This window comes from Strix uralensis, chromosome Z (genome assembly GCF_047716275.1).
Source record: "Strix uralensis isolate ZFMK-TIS-50842 chromosome Z, bStrUra1, whole genome shotgun sequence".
Taxonomy (NCBI): domain Eukaryota; kingdom Metazoa; phylum Chordata; class Aves; order Strigiformes; family Strigidae; genus Strix; species Strix uralensis.
Window position 1 is genome coordinate 83,171,038 of NC_134012.1, and position 14,261 is coordinate 83,185,298.

A 14,261-nucleotide genomic window follows, 5' to 3' on the forward strand; every position below is an offset into this window, starting at 1 on the left:
GCATGGAGACCCTCCAAAGTAGCAAGATAAAGAAAGAGGGGAATTTAGACCACAGTGATCACCACACTGCTATGCCTTGTAGTCACAATATCTAATTTAAGACAGCCATTTTAGCTGCAGCTATGGCATCAAGATTCATAGTAGTGACTGTGATGCTGAACCAGCATTATGTGTTTCGTGTGGGAAATAGCAAAGCTGTGGAGAGCCTTGAAAAGGGTCTGTTGTTTTCAAAACAAGGTCAATCAAACCAAAAGAGAAAGAAAGTTTGAGACCAAGCTTTTTTACTAGTATTAGTCATATGTACAATGCTAAAAGCATATATGCGGCTAGGTACATAGTATCAGCGTAGGTAAGATTTTCTGAAAAGACTGAGCTTTCCAGTTAATGCAACCTAATTTTCTATTTGAAATTTTGCACATGGTATCAGTACTGTTTTTTGTGAACCAATAGAACTATGATTTAATGTCACAAACATTCTGAACTTGGTGATTTTTTTTTAGCTACTGAATTTTCCAAAATTTGTCTGCATGAAGACCCTGATGGACAAATTGGTAAGGGATTGTTTTGTGAATCAGATTGATAGTAAATTCATGCATTTAGTAGAATTAAAATTAGAGTAAGTAGTATAATGATGTAAGATATATAATGATACAAGCACTGTAATGATAACATTATATAATAAAACTGGCTTATTGTAATTTGGTTTAACCCTTCCTGATACATTATATTAGATTAATTGTTTAAATTTTCTAAGTACTGTTTGGACTTCAGAGGCTATTTTGGTGGTGAAAAAAACCCTTTTAAATTCAGATAAATGCTCAGCTTTTTTACTTTCTTTAGGCTTTCAAAATCCAATATATAATTTTAAAATAATCCAAGCTATTCAGTTTGATTTGATATTTTACGTATCATGTTGACTGCAGTCCTGAGATGCTGTTATTTTACGTCACAAAAGTAATTTACTGCATGTGTTTCAAGACATATTTTATTGACTTTCTCCAAATCTCTAGGCCTGCAAGATACGTAAGAAAACCTGTCACAATGAAGGAATTGTATTTCCAGTGGGAAGGCCAAAAATTTATTTCTGAGTGAACAGGCTTTACACCCAAGGGAATTACAATGGTTGTTTAGTCTGACCTACTGTAGTATGGTTGATGTTGAATGGTTTTAGGAGGTATGATGCAAAATCAGAATTTACAGATATTACGAATGGATACTGTATTTTGAATTACAAGTTAAGTTGCTTGGTTTGGAATTGGTCTTGAAGATTTCAAGAGGGAAAAAAGATGGGCTTAAGGGATAACTCTTGGAATATCTTCAAAATATAAGGAATATCATGAAGAAAAGGACAAAACAGTATAATGTTAAATAGTAGGGGGTAAAGAGTTAAGCTGCAAATAGTAACATCATTAGTCCTGTGTTTATTATGAACTCAGCCTAGTTTCCTGTTAACAAACTGTTTTCTATCCACTCCTCAGTATAAAAAAAACCAAATGCCACAACTGTAAACATTAACTTAACCTGCATTAATGTTTATCAGAGTTCCACGTGTAAAAGAATCCTATTAAAGCTGCTGAGGAAATAGATTAGCAGACATGCGTGTAACAGACAGTGAATAATTCTGATATTTTCCCCCATCATGACCTCACAAAATGAGTTCCTAAAAAATGTAGTCTGAACATTTACATAGTCATAGCATCCAAAACAAAGGTTCCCTCTTAGTCCCCATGTACTAGAATTCTATTTATTTTTTCTTTTATTGGTTTGTTTGAATGACAAATTTTAATTAGGAATGACAGTTAAAATGATGTTGCAAGAGGAAAACTGTGACCATTTTACCTGAAGAAGGGAAATACAGCTACAAAGAAGTATATGCTTTACATTGGTAGATGTTACTTGTAGTTCACAAAGAACTTACCACTACTGGCTGTCTTTACCTGCAGCTGAACTGTCCTGTGAGTAAAATTTATCTGAGTAAATAGAGATATCTTTAACTGAACTAGTCATTTTAGGCTTTTCCTATAATCAGTGAAGAGAAAAAGGCTTTTCCAGTGTGTGAAAAGTGTCATATTGTAAGAGGTCTAAAAAAGATTAGGTTACTCATGACCTGAAACACTCTTTTATCTCTTTATTGTCTATAAGGCACTCTGGTGGATAGCTGACATGTAGAAGTCTACACTGTAGACATATAAACTAAAGAGTTGAATCCATTCTGGGAATGAAATCCTTAGTTTAGAAAAATCCATGACAGATCTTTTGATGGCTTTATTAGGGACAGAATGTCAACATGTGTTCTGGAAAGGATGTACACAATATATGGAAAGTAGCTAGGATTACAAAGATTGGTTTTCTGCTTCTAATTTTCCACCTACACAATTGATATAACTGCCAAATGTTCTACATTGTGGCCCACATAATAAATACATGTAGATTTTCTTGTTCAAAGAATTGTGAAGAGAAAGAGAAACCACTTCTGACATGATTTATTCAAAGAATGCCAGTGGGTGTTTTCAGAGAGATAAGTCAGAGTTAAAATGTGCTCAAGATGTGTATCTATAGTAGTTACCAATCTTTTCTGCATATGTTGATGACAAATGAAGATTTGTCACTATAATCAGAAAGGGAGAAAAAACATCCACTTGCTTAAAGATAGACTACAAAAAATACTGTTTTCACATATCCTTGTGCTGGCTGATAGTATCAGTGTTCATTGTTTGGAATACAGAGTATTGGTCAAATGTTGTTTTGCAGTGAGCTCTCCTGTCACAGAAAGAGAAAAACAGAAAAAAGAATGAATAATGAAGAGGAATAAAGGGTGTCATGATATGGAAAAGGCATTGCAAATCCACCAGCTGATAGATTCTGATTTCAACTTCTCTTACATGTTTATTTGGTCTATATTGCTAGACTGGAATACATGACATATATAGAATTCACAGTCATAATGCCTAGTCTTTTGCTGTATCCTTTAAGGACACTTTTTTCCATTATCATTTCTTTGCCCTTACAAAGGCCCTGCTAAAATGCAAGATGATAATTTTGAGTAACTGTGGTGACTCCATTTGGTCAAGAAAATGGTGTTTTCAAAAGATGACAAACATACTCCTTTTTCAGCTTTTAATTTTTTGATTTTAATCACCCTTCTAGAGTTGAAGATTGTGCAATTATACTATCAGTTTATCAGTTCAATTGCATATGTGCCATTTTCCCAAGTAGTCTTTGAACCTAACAGTCAGTTTCAGCTGATTCCATTTGAGGGAGAAGCAGAGGATTGAGTATGGTCTCACAAGTCTTGGGAAGTGTGGGCATTAGTCAGATTAGTAGGGGTAAATTAGAGCCTCATCTTTTCCACCAGTTCCCCTGCAGGATGATGTTAGCGCCTTGATCAAGCAGTATACATTATACTAAATAGCTAATTATCATGCTTGAAAGTTCAGGGTAGCAACAGCACTGTTTTCTCTTGTGTGGGGAAAGGTATTTGATAGAAAATGTGGGTGGAGGGAAGGAAGAAGTTGAGATCATTGCAACAGGGGAAGAGATTTACAAGACAAATGCATAGAAAAATAGCCATTTTTCATTAGTTTTGTTATTCAGAGAACTTTTTTTTTTTTTAATTACAAATAAGTCACCTCATTTGTATTTAAAAATTTAATTCAAATACAATAAACATTTTTGGTCTTAAATCAACTTTCAGTTAGATATTGAAAGGAAAAGAATATTGTTCCCTTTACAAGAGACCCAATTAAAAGACTGAAACTTGTGTTAAATTTACTGGAATTCTGTGGCAGCATCTGGGACTTGACTAGGCACAGCTATCTGTTCAAAGTTACCAAACACTTTGGTAGTCTAATGAAAAAAAGGTGCTGTGACTTTCCAGCCACTTATGGCAAACAAGAATATATTGTAAAATTTGAATAGATACTGACCTCCTGTTGTTTATATATATATAATATTGAAGAAAAATCAGATACTTTGAATGCTCAATTCCATCTAATAAGATTTTAAAGATGCTATTTTGAAATAACAGTCATTAATTCATATATGATACATGATTTTTTTCTGGTTTTGCCTCTGCTGATTTTCTTTTCACCAAAATAGGGAGTGAAACACTACAAAGTCAAAAAATGCAAGAGAAAATCTAAAATTAAAAGAATAGGATAACTTCAACAGTATGATTATAGCTGGGGTTTTTTTAATAATTACAGAATGTGAATTTGAAGTACTTTTACTACTGAAGTACAATATCTATATTTAGAGGTATAACTTTAGTATGTATTTTTTGTTATATACATATATATAGTGTGAAGAGTTGTATAGTATTTCTAAACAATATCAAAATAAGCTGATGAAGTAGTTTTGTAAAGTTAATTTTCAGGTCCAGCTTAACAGCTTCTTTCTCCAGCAACTTGCACATAAACACGATTTCCTCTGGTGTCTTTCTCCAGTGTGACTGTGTGAGTTATATTGTGACACAGGCTATCCAGAATTGCAGAAAAGCCAACACAATAGCAAGAAAGCAAGATAGTGTTTATATTTTTATCACCAGCTTTATTGGGTTATTTGTGCTCTATTTCCTGTTACAGAGGTAACAGTGATAAAAGCAGATGCTGTAATAATTAATAGATGATATTTTCCCACCTGTGAAAGGCAATGCAGATTTTCATACCAGTTTAAGTTCTATCTGGAACAGAAATATTGGAGGGAAAACCATATACTATATTTTGCTGTAGGAAGCAAAAATATTCCCAAAAGAACAGTGTTCAATAAGAAGTGGAATGGGTTTAAAAGCTTTATAACAAAGCAAATTCCGTGTAAACACAGTTTTCAGGAAATTTCGTATGCAAGCTATCCACGCCTTTTCCTGACAATGCATTGTATGATATCTCTGAAACCACAGTTCTTTATCCCAGGTTTAATACTTACAAGGATTTTAGTTATCTTAGACAAATGGAGGGTCAAGGTTTAGGTTTTTTTGTTTAAATAAAAATTGCTGAGGAGTTTTACATGAAAGATAGGTGGATTTAAAAGAATGTGTAGAGGTCAGTGCAGAGATTGCCTTGAAGTTTGGTGGAAATTGTTTTCTCAAACAGACCACTGAACAATCATATTTGCATTTCATGCTCCTCATATACTGGATAGTTCAAGCTTTTCATACTGTTTGGAATATAAAAGCTGGTTTCCTGAATTATGTTTGTACAGTACCTCCCATAATAGATAAAATCAATTTAATGAAATTTCTGACTGTTTTTTACTGAGTCAGATAACATTTTTTATCTTATTTCCCCAAAATGACAGTTTAGCTTTAAAAAGTGCTCATTCTATTGAACAGTTAAGTAATTCTTTACTTTGAAGAACAAATTACCTCTAAAATGTACGCTACTTTATTGTTATAAAGTCTCATCTAGGTTAATTTTTATCTGACATGATAAAATTATTTGACAAAACCCAGAATTCTGCAACCAAGTTAAATGAAAATATGATCCTTTGAAGGCTCAAAAAGGGACATAAAATCTGAAAGCCGTGTACAAATACGTTAGATTCAGCCTCGGATGAAATCTAGTGCCAATATACTGGGTATCTGGTAAACTGGATACAGGGTTTTGATCTTCATTTCTGTTACATTTCTAAACAGCCCTGATCCTGAAATTCAGTTTTGGAGAAGATTCCTTAGTAAGTCATGCCAGTGCATTTTGTGGTAAGATACATCTTCTGCATTGAAAATGCATCTGTCTAATCTAAGCCATTTGTGAAGGCTCATTTTACAGTCAGTGAAATGAAGTAACCCCCTAGCCATAGCTAGTCTACTTTTTTTCAGAACAGCTACAGTAGGTCTCTTGTACCTTCCTTTCTCCATCAACTCAAGAGGGAGCCTACCTGCCATCTTAGGCTAAGAGTGTAACATTGAAATGGCTAAAGGTAGGGAAAGTGAAGTCTACCTTTTGTTAACTTTCTATGTCTATATATAATATGAAGTATTACCATTGTAATTATTATGAAGATATCCATTAGTATCAGCTAAATCATGATTTGATATGTATGGGCATTTTTATTTATTACTTGTTTCCTCCTCCTCTAGTTCTCTAGATTTGGAGTATTTTTTTTTTTTCCTCTTCAAATCCTTTTTCAGTATCAAAATTTGATTAATGTTTTCTTGGAAATTGTTCATAAGTTTGGGTGTGTTTCTTTTTGTTCAAGTTAATTAAATTGGAAGTGAAAGTAGTTAAACAATGCATGCCCTTGAATAAACTAACATGATTTTAACACAATATGAGTGAACCTCCCATCCAAAATAAACATCGTGGCAAGTTCTTAAAATGATACAACACATGCTGTTAACCATTAAAAAAGCACTGTGTGAACAACTCCGTGTTTGAGCATTCAGGATAAAAATGTTTCACACCTTTTCGCAGGTGCTTCAACATTCAGGGATGCAAAAAGACATTTCAGGGCTTGTCTTCCTGGAGGAGAGCTGCAGTGATTTATAAAAAAAACCCCAGAGCTCTTATTTACTGTCAGGTTTCTATTTGGGCAAATAGACTAAAGATAAGATGAGATAAAAAGTGTATCTGCTGAGGTTTTGCCTGCAACTATAATTTAATCCATGGGTGCTTAGAAACAGGATTGTCCTAGAGTGATGTACTGTAGGAGAGCTTGAGAAGTTTTCAAGCAGCTAAGCAGGAGATCTGAACTGGAATTAAAGGAATTTCCTCATTTACCATCAAGAATTTGCAATATTGTCTTTTCTGTTTCAGTTCTTGGATAGATCTGAAAAGATTTTTCTGACACTTATATTGTAAAATATGGTAAAATTCCTTAATCCTCAGGTTTGTTCAGTCTCAAACTGTCTTAAGGGTTTTTTGTATATTTTGCCAAAAATGGGATTGATTGTATCTAATTTTTGACATCTGAGAATGTTGTGAAAGCTACATTTTTGGGCTTTCTCTATAGTTAAAGAAGAGGGAGAGTTTCTCCGGAAACTGATTCTTCCCATCTTACAATAGGTGTTATGAGAACCTATGGGGAAGTGTGTGCAGAAGGAGCCTAAATAGTGGTTGGACTACCCGTCTAACATTTAGATGGCTACATGTAGTAAGATTAGTTACACCCCAAGGCTCTAGCCCCTATTATAACTTGACAGTATGAATATTCTCCTTACCTTCAGGAAGCGAGTCTGTTTCACATGTAAATATTGTCACCAGACTAACACAGTCCCTTAGAGGAGTTCTACTCAGAGATAAAGGAATCTTATTGGAAACAGCCATGTTCTTTGTCTTCCTCGAAAACTGCCAACAGCTCTGCTACAGTATTATTTTTAGATTGGTAAATCCTTTCTTACTCCCTCTGTAAATACTTCCATGGAGAACTATGTAGTAGGAAACTTCTATTCATCTGTTCATCACATCACTCTCTGAATGGAGTACAGGAGTTCATGGCCAACCCATGTATGATTACAGTCTCTGACAGATCTTCAGAAATCAGTGTGCATATTCAGAAAAAAATGCACATTTCAGAGGTTAAATCCCTGTCTGTGAGGTTTCTCAGCCAACAGAGCAGAAAACTATTGTCCCTGAACACCAGTTTCAGAGAAACCCCTCTCTCCATCTTAATGCGAGTAGGGATCCAGGACTGGCATCATAGACAATATTTCTTTCAGGAAATCATGATTTGCTTGCACTCTGGCAACAAAGTGTGGGCTGTGTCCCATGTCCAGAAGCTCTGTCAGTTTCTGTTGTAATGTTACTGCAAAGAAAGACATGCTTTAGGTTTTATTTCAGTAGCTCTCATTGGCTGTCACAGTTTCAGGTGGACCTCCTTACAACAGTGGAGGAAAAAGCGTTTGGATCTGTTACAGCTTGACTGATGATTACCTGATGATTTCTTCTGGGGCTTGATAGGAAATTCCATTGGTTTTAAGGACCACTGCAATACAAAATTACTTTTTTTGACTCTGTTTTGTTTGTTTCTTTTTGACTGAAATAAAAACACAAAACACAAAAGAAAACCCCAGAAAACTTAAAGAGTCGGTCTTGTTATTTCTGCCAATATCACTACAGGTCTGAAAATTAAGCAATGGGACCACCAGCCTTCAGTCTTCCTTTTAAGTCACGTCCTTAGGAGCATGGGTATGCTAAGAAACAGATTTTGTTTCAGACCTAAATGGACTTTTATTCTAGAGAATGATAATGATAATTCAATAATCTCTTTCTAGATAGTTGAAAATACTGAGGTTCTTTAAAAATAATAATTTGAAGTAGCATATGAACTTTAAAAGCAACAAGAACATTTTAGCTGACTGCTGACTGGAGTGTGGGAATCCTCTTTGCTGAGTCAAGTAATGACTTCTAGTTTCCTTTTAACAAGAAAGTTCATAATAGATCAAGGTAATTTTTTGCAATACGAGTGTGGAAAAGACCATCTGGCCTTCAAGCTTGTGACAACAATATACTTCCTGGTAATTTCTATTGTGCAATTAACAAATATTTGTTCTCAGAACATTTATACTTGGAAGAATTACTTGCTTATGCAAGTAGTCCTTTCAGGCGAATTGGATTTATTCACTTGAGTAAATTTTGTTTTAGTAATCAAAGACTGCAGGACTAAACTCCAAATATAGAATGTTTTTCTTAATTTGAATCTGTACAGGATATAAATTAATGATTAAGATTAATGAAGCAACCTAACATTTTAAAATTCCTGGATTTTAAACCAGATTTTCTCAAATTTCTTCATTGATTTGTGTGTTTGCTACAAAGACTTTCATATATTGTCATTTTCATCTAAAAGAAACAAAACAATTTACAACATGAGGTGATTGCTCTTAACTTTTTTCCCCAAAAATTATATCCATACTCAAGGTAAAGGGAAACATTATAAGCAGTGGGATAAGTCTTAACTTTTTTCTTCAGGTGACTATAAAGACTACTATGAAATTCTCTTGTATTGAGTGAAATTTAAATTTTGTGGTGCTTAGGTATTAGCACAAAGATTAATTTCATTGTATGTAAATTGCATTTTGGGGTTTATGAAGGATGAAGGAGCAAAACTGTAGCCAAATACTCTAATAAATCTCTTTTTAGGGTGTCACACTTTTATAGATTGGCTTAGATTCACATCCTGTTTCATGGTTTGAGTATATATGAAATCTGGACTTTTCCTTGCTCCATGACAATTTCTTTGATGTTACCCAAAACCTTTTATCCCACATCTTCACTAGGACATGCATGTGGGAGGGCATTCCATTTCTTTGATACTGTTTTCCACCTCAGTCCCATTAACAAACATCTGGAACAGCTGGATTCAACAGTGCTGACAAAAAACCACTGCTGCTCAGTTGGAGCTGAAGTCTGAGCTCTATGACACTGCAGAAAAGTAAGTTGCATTTCACAAGTGTTTTTCATGATCCCAGCTGGGGACTATAGATATAATTCAATGTGGGCAGGAATATATGGATGGAAAGTAATTTTTAAGAACACATGTCATTTTGTGGTCTAACTGAAGTAGTGTATTTGGAGTTATTAGGTATCTGAATCAATGCAGGCCCTGTGTGGAGAAGAAAGCCATAGGCAACAATGAACATCCTGACATCAAAAGAGACCCCTTCTACCATAAGGGGCATGTACATCTGGGAGAGTGACATCATACTGGAGTACACCAAAGCGTCCATGAAGAAGAATGTGGAATGATCTCTGGGACCAGTTTTCATGTGCTGGGAATATTGAGGAAAACTAGAATGAGAACTATCTGTAGTAGAAGAGTCAAAAGGAGTGAAGTCTAGGGAAGTGGAAGGAGAAGACCTGGGAGCCAGGAACCTTAAAAAAGATGTCCAGAATCTATGCAGTAACCTGACTGCCATAACAGAACATCTGTGGACACATTCTTCGCTCTCCACTTCTTCTTTTAGCTGCTTCTTTTTTGCAGCTTTATGGTAGATTTTTTTGTATGAACCTTTTTTGATTGGAGTGTACTTACAGTTCCTTGGCAGCTGAACTTTGCCAGTCACTGCTTGCATTATGCCTCCTGGAGCTCCCTTGTTATGTCTGCTATAATGTCCATGTCACACAATAGCAAGTTGAAGTGAGCTAGTGAAATGACCGATGTTCTTGGCTGACTCAAAGCAGAATTTTTTTATGAGAGGAGGACCATCAGCCACAGTTAACCTGAATTAAGAACTATACAAACAGCAGAGGTTGCCTTTTAGTTGTGATGCTGTCAACTCTTTGACCCCCAAATTTGATCCCACTTGTAATGAAGTGGGATGAATATGGATTGCCAGATTCTGAGTGATCAAATCACCTTTTTAATGCCCATTGGCATGTTGGTTTCATGCCCCTGCAAGTAAGGACAGTGCTTAGGGGCAATCTTCAAATGTCACACCTCCTCTTCCCCAGTTTTTCCTACTCTGTTGGTCTTCTGACTTTTGTAGCCTTTGCTCTTCTGATTGTTTCACTCAGATTTGCTCTTAGAATTAGAGTTGATAGCTATGGGAAACAATGCAGTGTACTAAGGGTATACAGGACCTTGAGGACTGTTAGACTAGTTACCTTCACAGAGTCCTTATGTACAGCCGCTTCCAAAATGTGACTTCCGATCCCACCAACCTGGAACCTGAAGGAACAAAGGAATATCACAGTGCGTTGTGTGGAGAATCCTGTGTCAGACACAGACAGACCTGGAGCAGCTTGTAGACGTGGAGTAAGAGTAGGCCTTCCACTATAAATGACTGCTTCAATTCCACCAAGACCATGCCTTCTGCAGATACAAGACCTAGGCAAGGGTATACTACTCCTGATGCAGATACACTGAGAAGGTAGAGAGTGAGCGATGAGATAATGGAAGTGGATATTTCATTTGCGATGTCTTCAATTCTGAACCTCCAGCTCTATTTCTTGCTGTAGGCACTGTCAAAAAGGAGCAGTCTGAGTACCAGGAGAGATGGTGTCTCTTCCAGGAGACAGGACTGGTTGATTTTGCTAGCTGTGCAGTTCTGACCAAATTTGTGTTGACATGTGATCTGGTGATGGTTAGAAGTGATACAACAATTCTCTGAGTGTTCCCTGAGCCAAGTTCACCATGAGCTAACTGGGGAATATGTACCACAGAACTGCATGAAACTAATTTTTATTTAAAAATTAGTTGCTGGATGAAGAACAGAGAAAGTAAGCTTGCTGGAGTTCTCTGTATGTGACAACCTTGTAATGCAGGATGCTCATTCCTCTTTGTTTATTCTGAGAGAAAGATACTTGCTGGGTTTTTTTTTGTGAGTGGTTTGCTTCATTGGTAATGCTATTTGCTGTTCTAACACTCAATTTTATTTCTGGCAGGACACTGGCAAAAATAACACAGAAGCAGTTGGAATGATGGAAGCTGTAATTAAAAGTGCCTTTGAAATTAACTGCAAGGGCAGGCAGCAGCATCTTAGTGAACAATACATGTATTAAATCAAGAAATATGCAATGTACCATTTGTATTTTCTTCCCAAGGCTGTGCAATAATTTAAAACAAATTAATAATCCCTGTCTTCCTAACCCCCTTCTCATAGCACTGTAAAACTTTTCAGACCTGGATACACAGCTCTAGGTATTGCTGATAAAAAAACAGGGAGCCATTTTAATGAGAAGAAATCATAAATCTAGGATTTAGCTCCTAAGGAAACAGATCAGGAACTAAAGGACAGCCAGGCTGTTTCTGGTTTAGCTAGCTCTAACAGAAAATAAAAATGTAAAGCTATTCTACCTTTGTCCTTTGCCCAATATCTGTCAAGAAAATACCACTCTTGAATAGAGGAGACTTGTCTCCCGTAAGGAACTGTGCAGGTATCAAGGCTGAAGACAGCCTTTTTATCAATAGTACTGGCAGCCCAGGTCTGTTCCTTTGGGTGGAGCCTGTGTTGCAGAATTTTCACTGTACTTCTGGGTAGGGGTGTTAGAAAGTTTGTTTGTGCCCTCTCCTTGTCTCTCCTTCAGCTCAGAGATGGATAGTGGTTCCATCCTTGTCCTTTAACCTATAATAACCTGTTAAAGTTCAAGAACTCCATCAGGAGTTTCTATTTGATGTTGTGACACAGAGATACTAAGTGCCTCAGCATCTACTATGAACTGACAAGGCTGTTATATGTGCCTACAAAAATCAATCATTAAGCCTTATAATTGCCTAATGTAGAGGAAATGCCTTGGGACAATTTAGATGGCTAAAGATTTGGTGAACTAGGCCTACCACACTGCTCTGCAAAGATAGGTTTGCAGAATGGAAAATCCCGAAGTCAGGCAAAAAGGGCTGATGTAAGGCTTTCTGAACCAGACACTGGTTGGGTCAGCAATGACTCTGTGAGCCATAGTACTTGCTTGGGTCAGGAAAGAGAAGAGGTGGGGATGTTACACAATGTAAATGTGCAGAAGTTCTTGTTTGACAGATGGTGAGCTGGGAGGGGGTGGGAGGAGACAGTCTGAGAGAGAGAGAGAGAGGAGGGACCCAGAATTCTGGGGAGATGCCATATGCATGGTGACATCCTGCCTGCCTCATACTGCTCAAATCTTGTTTTGGTTTTTTTCCCCCATTTCTTTTTAGCATGGTGTGGAAAGAAGGCAGAGAAATGGATTACCGTGAGATTTTTTGAAATGTAAATTATGTATAAATTATGTATAAATATACTTTTGTTTTAGAATCCTAAACAAAGTTTGCTCTATACTTACCTCATGCTTCTACTTACTACATGGTAAATGCAAAGGGCTGGCATGGTAGACTGTATGAGGAAGGGCATGTTTCAGTTGAGTGGGGAGGCAAGCACTGACCGGGGGCTATGGAATCCCCCTGGTCTGTGAAGGAATATGTGCCAAACTGCTAGGAGAAACAGTAATGCTTCCTTTCTGGGCCCAGGAAAGCTTCAGAGCCCAGAGACCCTGTAAACCAGAAAAAAAAAGAAGACCAAAGAAACCAGTATGTGAATTGTGCAGCAAGAGAAATATAACAAGTGCTTTAATCTGTCAGAAGGACAAGATCTTTTAACCCAAGCAGGACCATTGCTGCTAATAAAAGTCATCACAGCTCACGTAAACTGAAGTGGCAAGATTTAGTACCGAATGCTGGGCTTTTTTTTTTTTTTTATTAGAAGTATCTATTTATTTTTAGCTGTATATATACTACCTGAGGATAATAATACATAATATAATTTAAAACATAGATGCCAATGAAGCAGAGAGTTAAGGGACGAAAGTTCATTAAATAAATTGAGGAAAATTACTCTATTATTATTACTGTTAGAATGACAATAGTGTTTATAGCAAGTCAAATATTTTTGACACTTCTACATGGTCTCAGGCCAGATTCTTAGACAACTTTAATAATCAGTGATGTTAATGGAGGCTACATTGATTAATTGATTGCCTCTGTGGGTTTGTCTTTCTCCAGTTTTGCTCTGAAAATCTGAGTATGTCTCCAGGTAAACCAACACAGTACCAAAACTTCTTTCTGTTTTGGTATTTCTTCATCACTTTCTGTTGTCAGTAGGTTTCTCAGAAAAAATAAAACAATATAATAGGCCTAATACCAAGATCGCTGTCATCTAGGGAATCTGTCCCTTGTCTTTCTCCCTCACCCCAACCTGGTTTTGGATCAGGCCTGTAACTTAGGAGGGGAATATAATATGAATATCTGCTGAGTTGTACTAACTCTTGTTTTGTTTGCTAGCAGGAGAGTTGGCTTTTATAAACAAAGATAATTTTCATCACTTAGTTGTCTTCATTTTCACATTCAGCTTCTTTTTCTAGGAGTTTCTATGCTCACTTGCTAGATAATGTTCAATTCCAGTATTAACAAGAAATTTGTGTGGAAATAATCAGGAAATGTCTTAAACACCAACATTAGTTTTAGTGCATTATTGTTCATAGTAATGTATTACCTAATTCACACCTTTTGTCCCTCTGAGGGACAGACTGAGGCACAGATGAGTAATGCTGAGCACTGAATGATGCCTGCAGTATTCTCGGAAACCCCTAACAGAGCCCAGTTTTTTCTTTGAAACTCTGATTTACTAATTTCTGCTCTTCCCTATCCTTTTAGGGAGACATTCTGAAATCCTACTGTCTCCTATCAGTATCTTGAGCACCCAGAGGCTCCCTCAAGCTTTTCCAGCCCTTTTCTTTACCCTGACCTCCACTGAACTATTCCAACCTGCTAAAACTGTTGCTGACATTTCCCAGGCTCCCTCCCACCTCCAGAACTTCCTGGACCCCTCCCAGCTACTTGTACAAAAATACTGCACTGCT